We start from the raw sequence: 18,684 nt of genomic DNA, 5'->3' as shown, positions 1-18,684 counted from the left end.
GAGAAATTATTACATCAGACAATATGCAGAACCCAGGAAGTAGCGCCTTTTTGTTTTGTGCTTTGTATCTTGTTTCCTTGCTAAGTATTAAATAACAATGTCTCGTTCAATAATTCTGACTTTTTCACTATTCAAACAGTTTTCATTAAAACACTTTTTTCTATTTAGTTTTTATTTATGCATTGTGTAGGTTTTTTCTCTGTAAAACGTAAATACTTTTCGCTTTCAGACATTTCATCTCTCTCTTAGACCAATACTAGCAGGGAAAATACCAGGACCTTGTGTAAATTTCGATGTGCCACCAAAGCAAAGCAACAACGTAATAAAGATTAAGACGACACGAAATCCATTTATATAATACGTGTGAGCTCTACCAGGCTAGAACTCCCAATGTCAACAGAGGCCGCTCTAGTCCTATGTCTCCCCGCATCTGCAGCGTGGAGCACACACTGAAATTTAGAACACACTCGGCACACTGATGTCATCGAAACGTGTCGTGATTGGTCGCTGATTTACACGCAGGCACGAAAGGCGCACGCACATTGTGTAGTCTATTTTGACCAGAAAGTCGCTCATGTAAAACAAGCTTAATGGGACGGCGGAGAGCTGCTAAGTGAAAGGGCCTCGCCACAGACGACCCGGGAATATGCGGGCCATTTTGTGGGACAGTGACCGCGGCCTGCTTTGTATGAAAGAGCCCTCGCTCTGGGGCACGAAACCAATTAACCCCTGCGGTGACATCTGTAGACTGAATATTTTCCGCGGATGGCTAACACAGTAAGATTTTTTTGTTATGGTTTTAGGGCGCAAAACTGCTATGGTCATTAGCGCCCGGTCTGACTTAGAAAAAGGTAAAAAACGAAACTGGAAACAAGCAGCAATGGGAACAAAACTCAATATTGGAATATTGGAGAAACTAAAAACAGGAGGAAAGCTGAAGAAAACACTATAGAAGGGGGTTGGTGGTCCCCAAAAAGAGCTTCAAATGACTGACGTCATCTCACTGGCACTAATAAACTCGAGAACGCGATCGGCTGAGAGTGTCATCTGCTAAAATGGAAGATATGTCAGGCGACAGCTATAGACGGGCGCGTAACGGAGTAAAATAGAGGCACTCAAGTAAAAGGTGTCTTACCGTCCACAGCTGCGAGCAGTGAAGACAGAAAGTGGGAGGATCGCCACTTAAAAGATGTCGATGGCTAAAAAGACAGTGCCCTATCAGGAGTCTAGTTAAAATTACCTCCTCCCGACGACGCGTTCTGGAGGAATAGGGCCAAGCACAGGGAAGAGGTTTCACGCCCCGCAATTTATTATGGGGAAGTGTCGACCAATGTGCGTGCCATAAAAAAGCAACACGACAACATAAAACACTCCGTAGATCGGAAAAGGGAATCATGCGAATAGCTGGCTGAACAAGAGAGACTGCAGCCTTGGCCGCTATATCGGCCGCCTCATTTCCACAGATACCAACGTGTCCTGGTATCCAGAGGAACGCCACAGAGACGCCCCCCAAGTGGTGCAAGTGGAGGCAGTCCTGAATCCGGTGGACCAGAGGGTGGACAGGGCAAAGCTTGGAGAATGAGGAGAGAGCTGAGAGAATCTGAACAGATAACATACTGTATCCGCTGATGGCGACAGATGTATTGGACAGCCTGGAGAACAGCCCAAAGCTCCACAGCATAAACGGACCACTGTTTCGATGCTCCAAGAGTGGAGGTGACCGAGACACCCTTGAAAACGTCGTTCAAGAAGGCTGGTCTGTTGAGAGCTGCTGTAGATCGCGAAATCGCCCACAAAGAGGGGAGCCCGAGACATCAGGAAGGAGACAATCCATAATTGGATTTAAGGCGATGGCAAACAGTACAACACTTAGCACGGAGCCCTGGGGTACCCTGTTTTCTTGGGAGAAAGTACGGGAGAGAGTAGTGTTCACCTGCACTCTAAATATGCGCTCTGCCATAAACTCGCGAAGAGAAAGGGGCAGCTGACCTCGAAAGCCCCAAGAGAACAGTGAGCGGAGGATGCCTGTCCTCCAACAGGTATCGTATGCTCTCTCTAGATCAAAAAATATTGCTACTGTTTGGCGTTTCCGGAGAAAATTGTTCATGATATGTAAGTGGAGAGAGCAACAAGATGGTCAACTGCAGAACGATGCTTTCAGAATCCGCATTGGGCAGGTGTTAAAAGACTGCGGGACTCCAGCCACCAAGCTAAACGGCAATTCACCATATGCTCCAAAACCTTACATACACTACTCGTGAGAGAAATGGGGCGATAGCTAGAGGGAAGATATTTGTCCTTTCCAGGTTTCAGAACAGTAATAACGATAGCTTCCCGCCATCGTCTGGGGAAAGTACCGTCGGTCCAAATTCGATTATAAAGGCGAAGGAGGTAACACACACTATGGTACGATAAATGCAGCAACATTTGTACGTGGGTACCATCCGGTCCTGGGGCGGAAGAGCGAGAAGAAGAGAGTCCATGTTGGAGTTCCTGCATGGAGAAAACAGTATTGTAGCTTTCGCGTTTTTGAGAGGAGAAAGCAAGAGGTTGCACTTCCGTTGCACGTTTCTTCGGAAGAAACGCTGACGGGTAATTTGAAGAGCTCGAAATCTCAGCAAAGTGTTGACCCAGGGAGTTAGAAATTGCGACGGGGTCCACTAATTTATCATGCGCGACAGTGAGCCCAGTGACCGGGGAGAAACTAGGCGCTCCAGATAACCGCCGAATCCGACTCCAAACTTCCGAGGAGGGAGTGAAGGTGTTAAATGAGCTAGTAAAGAAGTCCCAGTTTGCCCTCTTGCTATCGCGGATGACGCGACGGCATCGCGCACGGAACTGCTTATAGTGAATACAATTGGCCAAAGTAGGATGGTGTCTGAAAACGCGAAGAGCACGTCGCTTTTCACGTATTGCGTCACGGCATGCCTCGTTCCACCAACGAACTGGAGGGCGCCGGGGCAATTCGGGGGTGCGAGGTATTGAACGTTTCGCAGCTGTAAGAATAACGCCTGTAATATGAGTGACCTCATCGTCGACGCTAGGAAAGTGACGGTCATCGAATGTCGCTAGAGACGAAAAAATGTCCAATCGGCTTGGGCAAACTTCCAGTGTCGCGGGAGAATAAATGACAGTTGTGGCTGCAATCGAAAGACACATGGAAAGTGGTCACTAGAGTGTGTATCAGCAAGGACGAACCATTCGAAGCGCCGAGCTAGCGGAACAGTACCGACCGAAAGGCCCAAATGAGAGAAATTTGTCGTGGAGGCAGACAAAAATGTAGGGTCCCCAGTGTTGAGATAAACAAGATCCGCTTGGTGGAAGACATCTATCAATAGCGAGCCACGCGGACAAGGATGTGGAGATCCCCAAAGCGGGTGGCGGGCACTGAAGTCCCCAACCAGCAAATAGGCGGGTCTAAACTGACCAAGAATATGAAGGAGATCAGCTTGTGCTATTGGTGTGGACGATGGAATGTATACAGTACATAGAGAGGTGTATCCAGAAAGAGAAAGACAGACAGCGACAGCTTGGAAGGAACTGTTTAAGGGGATTGGGTGATAATGGAGAGTATCATGGAGAAGAATCATGAGTCCTCCATGTGCTGGAGTGCCTTCAACAGAGAGGAGATCAAATAAGACTGACTGCAAATGGAGGAAAACAAAGCGGTCATGGCGACGCAGCTTTGCTTCCTGAAGACAGAAGATGACCAGCGAGTAGGATCATCAGAGGATCGACAATTCATCCTGATTGGCTCTAATGCCATGGATATTCCAATGGATAATGGACATAGGGTGTACAGAAAATGGGAGTATGTGACCAAGGTTGCCCTCAACTCAACGACTGCTCAGAGCTTGCGACCGACAGCGTGGAACGGCATTCAGCCGAAGGCAGAAGATCCTGATCCATAGGTTGTTCAGGAGCAGCTCCTGCCACCAGCGATCGACCGGTTGATCGGCCACCAGCAGTGCGCCTCGGCGACACAGAAGACGGCCGAGGGCGGCTACCGCGGTAGATGAGACACGACGTGGCGGTGGAGGAGAGGAACTGGATTTCTTATTAGCCTTCTTGGAAACAGGATGTTTAGATGAAAGAGGAACCGATGGTTGTGAAATTGGGGTACGTAAAAAATCTTCGCGAGTAGGCTCTTTTTTGGAAGTCCGAATGTCTGACTTTTGGGCTCCAGATTTAGCAGAACCTGATGAAGGGTGAGCCATAGAATGAGCAGGCGAAAGTGGGGAGGTTGAACGGGCGATCTTAGCGATTGCCGATCTGACGACCGCGGCACTAAAGATGAGATCACAAGTCTGCGTGGCTGCCTCCTTTGTTGGCCGAGCAGAGGTTAGGATAGTGCTATATTTACCTGTCTGAGGCACAGTGGGCTTTCGACTGGCGAATAATTTTCGAGCAGCAAAGGTCGACACTTTTTCCTTCACTCTGATTTCCTGAATGAGCCGTTCATCTTTAAAAATTGGGCAATCTCTAGAAGAAGCGGCGTGGTCACCCATACAGTTGATGCAACGAGGGGATGGAGGTGGACAAGCACCCTTATGGGCATCCTTGCCACACGTAGGACATTTGGCCGGATTGGAACAGGACTGGTTGGTATGGTTGAACCGCTGACATCGACAGCAATGCGTAGGGTTTGGTATGTAAGGGCAAACGGAAATTCTCGTATCCCGCTTTTATGTTCGATGGGAGTTTAACTCAGTCAAATGTCAAGAAGACAGTATGGGTTAGAACGATGTTCGTGTCAACCATTTTCATGACTCGAACAGCCCTGGTCAGACAGGTAGTGTTGAATTTCCTCGTCAGATAATCCGTCGAGAGAGTGTGTAAACGACCCCACATGAGGAATTTAAAGTGCGGTGCGCTTCCACCTGGACAAGGAAGGTGTGTAGCAGTTCGGAGCAATTTTTGTGCCTGGAGGGCACTGACTGTTTCTAACAACAAGGTGCCGTTTCGTAATCTGGGACAAGACTACAGGACCTGCAATTGCGTCGACACCTTTCTGAATAGTGGCTGACACTCATTGAACTTACGCTTGTGAGCAGGCATAGTAGAAGATGAGGAAACCATTGCGGAAGTATCCCCCATGATTACCGGCGTCTCCAATGGCGCGTGCCTCCCTTGTGGGGGCCATCTCTGAGGGCACTCCTGCCTTAGGTGATTGTTCACACCTCAGGTCACACCTCCTGAGAAATGGACAGAGAGACCAATCGTTACTTTCGGAAGGTATCAGCCCGGGTAATCACCCCTCCCTGGGCCTGGCCATTACCAGGGGGTATGGATGTGTCCTACCTGTCTACCCGGGGCTGGGAATAACGCGTTACCCCGTCATCGTCTATGCATGGAAATGCATAGGTCGGCCTTCAGACACGCACAGGGAGGAAAAAAGAGAAAGGGAAAAACAAAGAAGAGAGAAGGAAAGAAGAGAGGTCTCAAACGCCACAGCGGAGAAAAGGGTAAAGAGAAGAGGTGAGGAAAGAGAAGGACAAAGGATGGACGAAGACTTGCAAGCAGAGAAAGCAAAGCATGTGTTACATTTTCGAGCGTCCGCCTCTGGACATAGGCACAAAACATACTCCCAGAGAAGGAGAAAGGGAAGGAAAGAGGCGGAGGTGAGGGAGGGCGAAGATGGAGGATGGGGAAGGATGCGGAAAAGGAAGGTATGCAGCCCGGAAAGGAAGGAAGGCCACATTAGCTCGAGGTCCCGTGCTCGCTACGCACGTATCCACAAAAGAGTTGTCGACCCCCTGGGGAGAACACAGTAAGAGAATGGGTAATTCAGGGATTGTGTGGTACTAACATCTCACCCAGCCCCCTGCTTTCTGGCGCAATATAGCGAGGGTAGAAGATAAATGAACGGCACTTATTTGGTCAACTGCCGTGTTACGTCGGGTGGTCGTAGGAGATGATGGATCTCGCAGTTTGTGGAGGGAAAGGAATTTAAAAATTTTCTGAACAAAGGAGAATGGCGATTCGATTCCGGCACGCCAGAGGCGAAACATCTTCACGGTGACAGATCGCTCATGACTCCGACACGTGCAATGCGACGTCCAGTTCCATCATACGGTCGTAATAGCGGATTACATCCTGTCTCCGTATCACCGAGCATATTACACTGTGACAAACATTACGGCGAGAGTTTTTTTTTTGTTTTTGTTTGGGGTTTTAGGGCGCAAAACTTCTATGGTCATTAGCGCCCAGCCCGTGACGTAGAAAACAGGAAAAAACGAAATTTAAAAACAGCAGCAATGGGAACAAAGTCATAAAATTTGAGAAACTAAAGGCAGAAGGAATGCTTAAAAATCCACTATAGAAAGGGGTTGGTTGTCCCCCAAAAAAAAGGCTTCAAATGACTGACGTCATTTCACTGTCACTAATAAACTGTAGAACGCGGTCAGCTGAGTGCGTGTCATCTGCTAAAATCGACGAGAGATCAGGCGATAGCTGTAGATGGGAGCGTAACGGATTAAAATAGGGGCATTCAATTAAAAGGTGTCTGACCGTCCACGGCTGAGAGCAGTGGGGACAGAGTGGGGGAGGATCACCGCTTAAAAGATGTCGATGACTAAAAAGACAGTGCCCTATCCGGAGTCTAGCTAAAATTACCTCCTCCCGACGACGCGTTCGGGAGGAAGAGGTCCATGCGCAAGGAAGGGCTTTCACTTCCCGCAATTTATTATGGGGAAGTTTTGACCAATGCGCATGCCATAAATGAGCAACTTGGCGACATAAACCCCTCCGTAGGTCGGTAAACGGAAGAGACTGAATAGCTGGCCGAGGAAGAGAGACTGCAGCCTTGGCCGCTATATCGGCCGCCTGATTTCCACAGATACCAGCGTGTCCTGGGAGCCAGAGGAACGCCACTGAGACGCCCCCCAGGTGGAGCAAGCGCAGACAGTCCTGAATCCGGTGGACCAGAGGGTGCACAGGGTAAAGAGCTTGGAGACTTAAGAGAGAGCTGAGAGAATCTGAGCAGATTACGTACTGTATCCGCTGATGGCGGCGGATGTAGTGGACAGCCTGGAGAATAGCGTAAAGCTCCGCAGTATAAACCGAACACTGGTCGGGAAGCCGAAAGTGATTTGGGGTGTCGCCAACAATATAGGCACCCCCTACACCGAACGATGTTTTCGAGCCATCGGTGTAAATAAATGTGGCTTCCGTCATTTGTGCACATAGAGCAGCAAATGCCCGACGGTAAACAAGTGTAGGGGTACCATCCTTGGGAAATTGACATAGGCCTCTGAGCAAGTCGATCCGGGGACAGAGCCAAGGCGGTGCTGTACCCCAAGTTGTCAAGAAGGTTTTAGGAAAGCGGAAGGAAAGGGAATGGAGCAGTTGACGGAAGCGGACTCCCGGGGGTAGTAGGGAGGAGGAGCTGCCTGCATACCCGACATCAAGGGAGGCGTCGAAAAAAGGTCATGGGCTGAATTAGCAGGCATGGAAGACAAATGGCTAGCATAACGACTCAGAAGGACTGCCCGCCGATTGGATAGCGGAGGTTCAGCAGTCTCAGCATAAAGGCTTTCCACAGGGCTGGTGTAAAAAGCTCCAGACACTAAACGTAATCCACGGTGGTGGACAGAGTCGAGACGCCGAAGAATAGACGGCCGAGCAGAGGAGTAGACTATGCTTCCATAATCCAATTTCGAGCGCACTAAGGCGCGATAGAGGCGGAGAAGGACCACTCGGTCCGCTCCCCAAGAGGTGCCATTCAGGACACGGAGGGTGTTAAGGGAACGCAGACAGCGAGCCGAAAGATAGGAAACGTGGGAGGACCAGCACAGTTTTCTGTCAAACATAAGACCCAAGAATTTAGCGACGTCGGAAAACGGAAGGTTGACAGGACCTAGATGTAAGGAGGGCGGAAGAAACTCCTTACGTCGCCAAAAATTAACACAAACGGTCTTACTGGGTGAGAAACGGAAGCCGGTATCGATGCTCCACGAGTGGAGGCGATCGAGACATCCTTGAAGACGTCTTTCAAGAAGGCTGGTCCGTTGAGAGCTGTAGTAGATCGCAAAATCGTCCACAAAGAGGGAGCCCGAGACATCAGGGAGGAGACAATCCATAATTGGATTAATGGCAATGGCAAACAGTACAACACTCAGCACGGAGCCCTGGGGTACCCCGTTTTCTTGGGAGAAAGTACGGGATAGAGTAGTGTTCACCCGCACCCTAAATGTGCGCTCTGCCATAAATTCGCGAAGAAAAAGGGGCAGCCGGCCTCGAAAGCCCCAAGAGAACAGTGTGCGGAGGATGCCTGTCCTCCAACAGGTATCGTATGCTCTCTCCAGATCAAAAAATATTGCTACCGTTTGGCGTTTCCGGAGGAAATTGTTCATGATATAAGTGGAGATAGCAACAAGATGGTCAACGGCAGAACGATGTTGTCGGAATCCGCATTGGGCTGGTGTTAAAAGACTGCGGGATTCCAGCCACCAAGCTAAACGGTAATTCACCATACGCTCCAAAACCTTACAGACACTACTCGTGAGAGAAATGGGGCGATAGCTAGAGGGGAGATGTTTGTCCTTTCCAGGTTTCGGAACGGGAACGACAATAGCTTCCCGCCATCGCCTGGGAAAGGTACTGTCAGTCCAAATTCGATTATAAAGGCGAAGGAGGTAGCGCAGGCTATGGGTTGATAAATGCAGCAACATTTGGACATGGATACCAGCCGGTCCTGGGGCGGAGGAGCGAGAAGAAGAGAGTGCATGTTGGAGTTCGCTCATGGAGAAAACAGTATTGTAGCTTTCGCGATTTTGAGAGGAGAAAGCGAGATGTCGCACTTCCGCTGCACGTTTCTTCGGGAGAAACGCTGGCGGGTAATTTGAAGAGCTCGACATCTCAGCAAAGTGCTGACCCAATGAGTTAGAAATTGCGACGGGGTCCACTAAGGTATCATGCGCGACAGTGAGCCCAGAGACCGGGGAGAAACTAGGCGCGCCTGAGAACCGTCGAAGCCGACTCCAAACTTCCGAGGAGGGAGTGAAGGTGTTAAATGAGCTAATAAAGAATTGCCAGCTTGTTTTCTTGCTATCGCGGATGACGCGACGGCATCGCGCACGGAGCTGCTTATATCGGATACAGTTGGCCAAAGTTGGATGGTGACGGAAAATGCGAAGAGCACGTCGCCGCTCACGTATTGCGTCACGGCATGCCTCGTTCCACCAAGGAACTGGGGGGCGCCGGGGCAATTCGGAGGTGCGTGGTATTGAACGTTCCGCAGCTGTGAGAATAACGTCGGTAAAATGTGTGACCTCATCGTCGACGCTGGGAAAGCGACGGTCATCGAATGTCGCTAGAGACGAAAAAAGTGTCCAATCGGCTTGGGCAAACTTCCAGCGTCGCGAGCGCATATATGGCAGTTGAGGCTGCAGTCGAAGGACACGTGGAAAGTGGTCACTCGAGTGTGTATCATCAAGGGCGAACCATTCGAAGCGCCGGGCTAGCGGAACAGTACCGACCGCAAGGTCCAAATGAGATAAATTTGCCGTGGAGGCAGACAAAAATGTGGGGACCCCAGTGTTGAGGCAGACTAGATCCGCTTGGTGGAAGACGTCTAGCAATAGTGAGCCACGTGGACAAGGATGTGGAGATCCCCAAAGCGGGTGGTGGGCATTGAAGTCCCCAACCAGCAAATAGGGGGGTGGAAGCTGATCAAGAAGATGAATGAGATCAGCTCGTGCCAGTGGTGTAGACGATGGAATGTATACCGTACATAGAGAGAACGTGTATCCAGAAAGGGAAAGACGGACGGCGACAGCTTGGAAGGAACTGTTTAAGGGGATAGGGTGATAATGGAGAGTATCATGGAGCAGAATCATGAGTCCTCCATGGGCTGGAGTGCCTTCAACAGAGGGGAGGTCATATCGGACGGACTGAAAATGAGGGAGAACAAAGCGGTCATGGGGACGCAGCTTTGTTTCCTGAAGACAGAAGATGACCGGCGAGTAGGATCGTAAGAGGATCGACAATTCATCCCGATTGGCGCGAATGCCGCGGATATTCCAGTGGATAATGGACATAGGGTCAACAGAAAAGGGAGAAACGTGACCAAGGGCGCTGTCAACTCAACGACTGCTCAGAGCTTGCGACCGACAGCATGGAATGGCATTCAGTCGAAGGCAGAAGATCCTGATCCATAGGTTGGTCAGGAGCAGCTCCTGCCACCAACGATCGGCCAGTTGACCGGCCACCAGCACTGCGCCTCGGCGACACGGAAGATGGCCGAGGGCGATTTCCGCCAGGTGGTGCTGTAGTTGGGACACGCCTTGGCGGAGAAGGAGAGGAACTGTGTTTCTTCGTAGCCATCTTGGAGGTATGATGTTTAGATGAAGGAGGAACCGATGGTTGTGAAGTTGCAGTACGTAAAAACTCTTCACGAGAATGCTCTTTTTTCGAAGACTTGGCGTCTGACTTTTGGGCTCGAGATTTAGCAGAACCCGACGAAGGGTGAGCCATAGAGTGGGCAGGCGAAAGTGGTGAGGTTGAACGGGCGATCTTTGCGCTGGCCGATCTGACGACCGTGGTACTAAATGTGAGGTCGCAAGTCTGCGTGGCCGCCTCCTTTGTTGGCCGAGGAGAAGCAAGGACAGTGCTGTATTTTCCTTTCTGAGGCACGGTGGGCTGTCGACTGGCGAGTAACTTTCGAGCAGCAAAGGTCGACACCTTTTCCTTCACTCTTATTTCCTGGATGAGCTTTTCATCCTTAAAAACGGGGCAATCTCGAGAGGAAGCAGCGTGGTCACCCATACAGTTGATGCAGTGAGGGGATGGAGGTGGACAAGCACCCTCATGGGCATCCTTGCCACACGTAACACATTTGGCCGGATTGGAACAGGACTGGCTGGTGTGATTGAACCGCTGACATCGATAGCAACGCGTAGGGTTTGGGACATAAGGACGAACGGAAATTATCTCATAGCCTGCTTTGATTTTTGATGGGAGTTGAACTTTGTCAAATGTCAAGAAGACAGTGCGGGTTGGAATGATGTTCGAGTCAACCCTTTTCATAACCCGATGAACAGCGGTGACGCCCTGGTCAGACAGGTAGTGCTGAATTTCTTCGTCAGACAATCCATCGAGGGAGCGTGTATAAACGACTCCACGCGAGGAATTTAAGGTACGGTGCGGTTCCACCCGGACAGGGAAGGTGTGGAGCAGAGAAGTACGCAGCAATTTTTGAGCCTGGAGGGCACTGTGTGTTTCTAACAACAGGGTACCATTCCGTAATCTGGAACAAGACTTTACAGGACCCGCAATTGCGTCGACACCTTTCTGAATAATGAAAGGGTTGACCGTGGAAAAGTCGTGACCTTCGTCAGACCGAGAAACAACAAGGAACTGTGGCAACGATGGAAGAACCGTCTGTGGCTGAGACTCAGTGAACTTACGTTTGTGAGCAGACATAGTGGAAGGTGAGGAAACCATTGCGGAAGAATCCCCCATGATTACCGGCGTCTCCGATGGCGCGCTCCTCCCTTGTGGGGGCCCTCACCTAGGGCACACCCGCCTTAGGTGATTGGTCACACCTCAGGTCACACCTCCCGACAAACGGACGGAGGGACCAATCGGCACTTTCGGAAGGTATCAGCTCGGGTAATCACCCCTCCCTGGGCCTGGCCTTTACCAGGGGGTACGTACGTGTCCTACCTGTCTACCCGGGGCGGGGAATTACGCGTTACCCCGTCACCGGCTACGCAGTGCGTGGGTCGGCCTTCAGACATGCACAGGGAGGAAGAAGGAGAAAGGGAAAGGAAAGAAGAGGGGGTCTCAAACGCCGCAGCGGAGAAAAGGGAAAAGAGAAGGACAAAGGAAGGAAGAAGACATAAAAGCAAGGAAGAAGAAGAATGTGGTACATTTACAAGCGTCCGTCTCCGGACGTAGGCGCAAACCATACTCCCAGAGGGGGAGAAAGTGAAGGAAAGAACCAGAGGTGAGGGGGGGGGGGGGGTGAAGACAGGGGATGGGGAAGGATGCGGAAAGGGAAGGTATGCAGCCCGGAAAGGAAGGAAGGCCACATTAGCTCGAGGTCCCGTGCTCGCTACGCACGTATCCACAAAAAGAGTTGTCGACCCCCTGGGGAGAACACAGTAAGAGAATGGGTAATTCTGGGATTGTGTGGTACTAACATCTCACCCAGCCCCCTGCTTTCTGGCGCAATATAGCGAGGGTAGAAGATAAATGAACGGCACTTATTTGGTCAACTGCCGTGTTACGTCGGGTGGTCGTAGGAGATGATGGATCTCGCAGTTTGTGGAGGGAAAGGAATTTAAAAATTTTCTGAACAAAGGAGAATGGCGATTCGATTCCGGCACGCCAGAGGCGAAACATCTTCACGGTGACAGATCGCTCATGACTCCGACACGTGCAATGCGACGTCCAGTTCCATCATACGGTCGTAATAGCGGATTACATCCTGTCTCCGTATCACCGAGCATATTACACTGTGACAAACATTACGGCGAGAGTGTATGCAGCATCGGCAAGTCAGGAAGTTCAGAGGTAGAATCAATCAGGGTTTAGGATACGCATTTGCAGTAGACGCTAAGTTCCGTGAAACTCTTTTCACTTTAGCTTCAACTAACAGGTGATCAGGCACCACTAACAATGTATAGAGCAGATAAGGTTCTGGAATCATTTCCATATCCCTCTCGTAATTTTTCATAATATTAGCTTCAACGAAACTTGCTCTTTTTCTTAAGTAACTTTATTGTACATACAGAGTAAAGTGTAAAATTTTGTGTTTTATTACCTTGTACTTATTTTGCTTTGATTATAACGTATCAGGAAGTTAAAATGGCATGTGCCTCTTATTCCATTAATGAGCGTTTCCCTCATCCGCATTAAATTCAAAATCTGTGATTCATCACCTGAAGATTCAATCCTAGGGCTGCAATCTTGCTTACTTTTTTAAATCCACTGTGAACATTTGACCAGCATTGGAGCTTAAGGTTGTGTCTCGCTAGGACCATGTCCGATTCTTGCATTCAAGAGGGGTGTCGCACGTGCGTCGACGATGTGGTCATTAGAGGAGGGTCGTACCGAACGAGTGGCGAGAAATGCCACATATGGATTGCACAAAAGTCACGAGGAAAGCAAAACATTAAAGACGATTTAAAAACTGGGACAGATACATAACTTCTCCAACTCCCCGTGCACCTGCATTCTGCCTATGAGAAGAAATGCTGTTGTCAGAGACATTTTTTCTAGCACAAGAAAGAACAGACTCCTATCGCTAATATGGTCTGGGTGCCAATTGTGTGCTTGGTTCACACATTTTCTGCATACACCGCTCGCTTGCGTTCAGTAGTTGAGCTGTTGGTGCTACTTAGATGTCTAAGTCAGCAGGCAGGTAAGTGTTGTGACAAATGCATATGCTATTTAACCGAAAGCTTCCGATTTTTGGTGACTTGCTGACTGCGGACTGGAGTGAGCCATAACGGCAGAGTAAGCATGCAAAAAAAGGCTGTAGGGGGATATGTAATTTACTTGCGCTGCTCCTTTGCTATGATTGGGCCGATGTGGTATGTAATTACAACTGAAGGATACTCCATATGTGGCTTGTTAACAATATTGACTTCTTGTCACTGGGAAGAGAGATATACTCTTAATACAACCTGAAACTTAAGCTCAGCCATTGATCATGGATTATGTTGATCAAACCTCTGATACCACAAGACCACTGGAAGCAGGCTATTTATTGGATATATGTAGATCGTTTGTCATAACTCACAGGACAGTCAGCTTCGTCGTGACAGCCAGCAATGTCGTGTGATGCTGTCATCCATACTCCCATATCCGAGCAAACAATGGTGAAATGGGCAGCAGAATTGTGGGTTAAATGTTATGTTAATTAGTGGATTTGTTCCGTCATTGCAAGACTATGCCAACAGAGAGGCTGGTACATGCACCTCCCTTATCATACATGGGTGAACAAGGAAGAGCCTACATTGACATAAGAAAGAAGAAATCTGTTTTCCATCACATCACCATCAACTCAGTCCAGATGACTTATCTGCTTTAGCAGTGATTATTTGGTTTGGTTTTGCTTTTCTTTGCTTTGCTTTGCTTTGCTTTGGGGCGAAAAAACAATTGGGGGCACACGCGTCCAAGTGAAAACAAAACACGAAGACAAAGAGGAGTTAAAAACGACTATACGTAAGTCCCAATTGGCATAATAGAAGACAGCTGAAACAGGCATGTGGAAAAAGTGTTAAAAAGACACGATACAGAAACGGAGGTCCAAAACTAAAAATTAAAAGGCCTTCGCCATATTGTATTGGCGGATAAAAAGTAAAACGCTGTCGACAGCCCACGCGTCATTTGTTAAAACGACCGGGAAAGGAAACAGTTAAAAAATGGGCATTCCATCAGGAAGTGGCAGACAGTTAAAACTTGAGCACAATGTGTACGAAGTGGTAGGGTGGCGCAACTTATCAAATGATGATGGCTAAAGAGGCGGTGCCCAATACACCACCTAGTTAAAGACATCCTCCAGACGGGAGGGCCGAAAGGAGGACGTCCAAGCCGTTGGGAGAGGCTTAACAAGCCGGAGCTTATTCCCATGAAGGGAGGACCCATTGGCGATGCCAAAGGGACACCACCTCCTGACAGATGGCAACGCAGAGATCGTCGGAGGGAATATAGGAACTCGCATGCTGAGGCACGAGGACTGCAGACTTTGCAGCGGCGTCAGCGGCCTTGTTTCCTGGCAGACCGACATGACCACTAACCCACAGAAACATCACATTAGCTCCACCAAGAGTGAGCAAATGACAGTTTTCCTGGACTCGCTGCACTAAGGGGTGGGTGGCGTACAGTGCACATAGACTTTGAAGGACGCTGATTGAGTCTGAGCGGAAGACAATTGGAAAGGCTGTGTCGCTAGATTTAGTCCGTGGCCTGCTACAGGGCGAAGAGCGCGGCTGTAAATACTGAGCAGTGTGCCGAAAGCCGACATAGAAATACATGGGTGCCAGTGACAAAGGCACACCCGACCCCCAAGTCAGTCCGAGAGTCACCAATGTATACACAGGTACTATCGTGATGTTCCATGTGAAGGTCATGAACTTAAGGCGATAGACCGAGCATTGAGTAGTGTCCTTAGGAAGCGAATGAAGGCCAAGGTTAACACGGGCCACCTCACGAAGCCAAGATGGTGAAGGGTTAACACCCACTGGGAAAGTTGCAGGTAGTATGAAGTTAAGCCGCCATAGCAAGTGGCGAAAGCAGACTTCAGAAGGTAACAGAAGAGGGACGCACCCATACTGGTGATCAAAGGAATCATCAAAGAAGGAGGCATAGGATGGGTGGCCACTCATGGCAGACAAAAAGCATGCATACATGCTGAGGAGAAAGTCACTGCAGTAGGACATGGTAGTTCAGCAGCTGCAGCATACAGACTCTAAACTGGGCTTGTGTAAAAGGCGCCTGTGGCCAAACGGATGCCACGATGGTGACTAGTGTTGAGTTTGTGTAAGAAGGATAGATGTGCAGATGCATAAACAAAGCACCAATAGTAGAGTTTCGAAAGGACAAGGAACCGGTACAAACGGAGGAGGGCGGTTCGATTGGCACCCCAGAAGTACCATTGATGACACGTAGCACATTGAGGAACCGAGTACAGCGGGCTGCCAGGAAAGACACATGGGAGAACGAAGAGTTTCCCAACGAGCATGAGCCCCAGGAATTTCGTATTTTCAACGAACGGAATGGCAACATGCCTAAGATATATAGATGGTGGGAGAAACCAGTTGCGTCGACAGAAATTCATACTGACGGTTTTGTCAGTGGAAAAACGAAAGCCAGGAGTAAAGACGATCAAGACAGGGCTGAAGACGATGCTGAGAGACAGGTCCGTGGATGCAACAGATGGCAAAATGTCAACAAAAAGGGAGCCGGCCATTATAGGGTTAATGGCGATAGCAAAGAGGACGACGCTCAGGACAGAACTCTGAGGCACACAGTTTTCCTGGATAAAGGTGTCCAACGAGACAGAACCCACACACACCCTGAAAACTTGGTCTTGTAAAAATGCCCGAAGGAAACAGAACGGGCAGATACAGAAACACGGAAACCCCACCTGTAAAGAGTACAGAGGATACCAGTTCTCCAGCTGGTGTCTTAGGCCTTCCCCAAATCGAAAAAACACGGCCAAAGTCTGGGATTTCCATAGAAAACTATTCATGACATGGGTGGACACAATGCGTTCGTCAGTAAATTGCGAGACTCGAGCCGCCATAACATCAGGGCATTAATCATATGTCGCATTACCTTGCAAATGCAGCTGGTGAGAGAGGGAGGTAGCTAGAAGGAAGGTTTGTGTCCTTACAGGTAAATGTACCCTCTGCCCAGATGCGAATGTGTGTGTTAAACAGAAAGTGCTTGCCTGCAAGAAAAAAGCGCTCCAACATCTGAATGGGGATGGCGTCTGGCCCTGTTGCGGAGGATCAGGATGGACTGAGAGCATGATCTAGCTCCATCACAGTAAAGGAGGCTTTGTAGCACTCACTATTCGGAGAAGAGAAGGGTATCGCCAGAGCCACCTCCGCACATTTCTGATGGAGAAAGGCAGAGTGATAGTGGCAAGAGCTCTAAACTTCCGCAGAATGGCGGCCAAGGTGTTTGAGATAGCAACAGGGTCAACGAGGACATCGTCTGCTACTGTCATACTAGAAGTTGAGAATGGATCTTTGTTCCAGAGAGCCGGTGGAGGTTGGCGCACACGACAGAGGAAGAGGTGGAACTGTTAAAAGAAATAGTAAATGAAAGCCAGCTAGCTTTTTTGATGTCCCTAAGAACGCGATGACACTTTGCAAGCATCTGTTTATAATGACTGCAGCTTTCCATCGTAGGATGACTGTTAAATACGCGGAGAGCACGTCTCTGCGCGCGAACTGCGTCGTGGCATGCCTCAGTCCACTAAAGGACTGGGACACAATGTGGTAAAGAGTAAGTGCAAGGAATGGAATGTTCCGAAGCAGTAAGGATAACGGTGAGATAGTCCACCTGGTCATCACAACTGGGGAAATCTTGTTTTTCGAAGGTCGCCAGGGAGGAGTAAAGCTGCCAGTCAGCCTTAGTAAGCTGCCATTTTGGTTCGAGTATGTGTAAAAGAATAGACCACTCAAGACAATGGGCAAGCCAGGCAGTGCAGAAGGATAGGTCCAAATGGGAATAGGTGTGTGTGGAGTCGGAAAGAAAAGTGAGTGCTCCAGTGTTAAGGTAGAACAGTTTGAGTTGGTAAGATCGGCCAAGAAGCACCTCTCTCGTATTGAAGTCACCGAGAAGCAAAAATGGGGGCAGTAGCTGCCAAATAAGCTGATCAAAGTCTGCCCTATTGACATCAAATGATGGAGGGACATAAATGGTACAAAGGGATAAAGTCAGTTGGGGAAGGATAAGGCGAACTGCAACAGCTGGATGATGGGTAGTCAGGGGGATGGGTTGACTATGAATGTCATCCCATATGAGCACCATGACGCCCCTTTGAGATGGAAAGCTGACCTCAGGGGAAAGGTCAAAACAAATACGTCAGAAATGTGAAAGCTCAAAGCGGTCTAGAGGGCGGAATTTCGTTTCCTGAAGGCTGGGTACAACGGGATGCTGTGATGCTAAAAGCAGCCATAAATGCTCTTTGTGGGACTGAAAGCTGCGAACGTTCCATTGGAGTAGAGTCGTGATGAAGACTAGATGTAGGGGTGTCACCTTGGTGGCTGCCAAGTGACAGTCAGTGAAGAGTCGCTAATAGGAGGATCCAGCTCCATGGGGTCACAGAAGCATCTGCTTGCTTGTGCGGTCGGTCTGTGGAGTCCAATGCTGAAAAACGGTTGGTGGTGTGCACCGGCGACACGGAGGCTGGCCGGGCTAAGGTATCATGTGGTGACACCGTCGATGAAGACCTTAGAGTTGGTGAAGGGGAATACCGTTTGCTTCTGGTGGACTTCTTCGATCCTTACCAGGTAGAAGACGACTTGGGTATTGTTTGGCTGTAGGAGCAGAGGAAGTCTTCACGGGAGTACTACTCCTATCCTTTCCGGCCTACTGGTTGTGAAGCTGGTGGATTCGCCCCTTGATGAAAGTTTGATGGCTTGTTGCACAGCTGGATGGGGAGATGGCGATGCTACCTTGACACTGGGCGATTTCACAGCCTCAGAGTTGAATTGGAAGTCGCACATCTGTGAGGCCATGTCCTTCATGGAACAAGGGTAAAAAGAACAGAACTATAGGTGCCAGATGGGAGAATGCAGGGTTTGCGACTAGCCAGTAAATTGTGAGCTACTTTACCCAGATCTCTTGGACAGCCCGCTCATTAAGATACACGGGACAATCCTGAGAGAAGGTGGCATGGCCATCATTGCAGTTGACACAGAGGGGAGGAGGAGGAGGCAGACAATCGCCCTCATGTATATCCCTACCAAAGGTGACATTTGGCTGGGTGTCGATAAGAGATTCTAGTGTGGTTGAAACAATGTCATTGGTAGCAGCGCATTGTGTTCAGAATATATGGCTGGACTGTGATAATTTCATAGCCTGCTTTGATCTTGGACAGAGGCACCACTCTACCAAAAGTGAGAAAAAGAGTGCAGGTGGGCACTAAGGAGTACTCGATGGATGGCAATGACTCCCTGGTCAGAGAGGTAAGATTGGATTTTGGCTTCCGTTAGA

The sequence above is a fragment of the Schistocerca serialis genome, chromosome 5, assembly GCF_023864345.2.
Source record: "Schistocerca serialis cubense isolate TAMUIC-IGC-003099 chromosome 5, iqSchSeri2.2, whole genome shotgun sequence".
NCBI classification, from domain to species: domain Eukaryota; kingdom Metazoa; phylum Arthropoda; class Insecta; order Orthoptera; family Acrididae; genus Schistocerca; species Schistocerca serialis.
Note: the sequence above shows the minus strand (reverse complement) of the source record.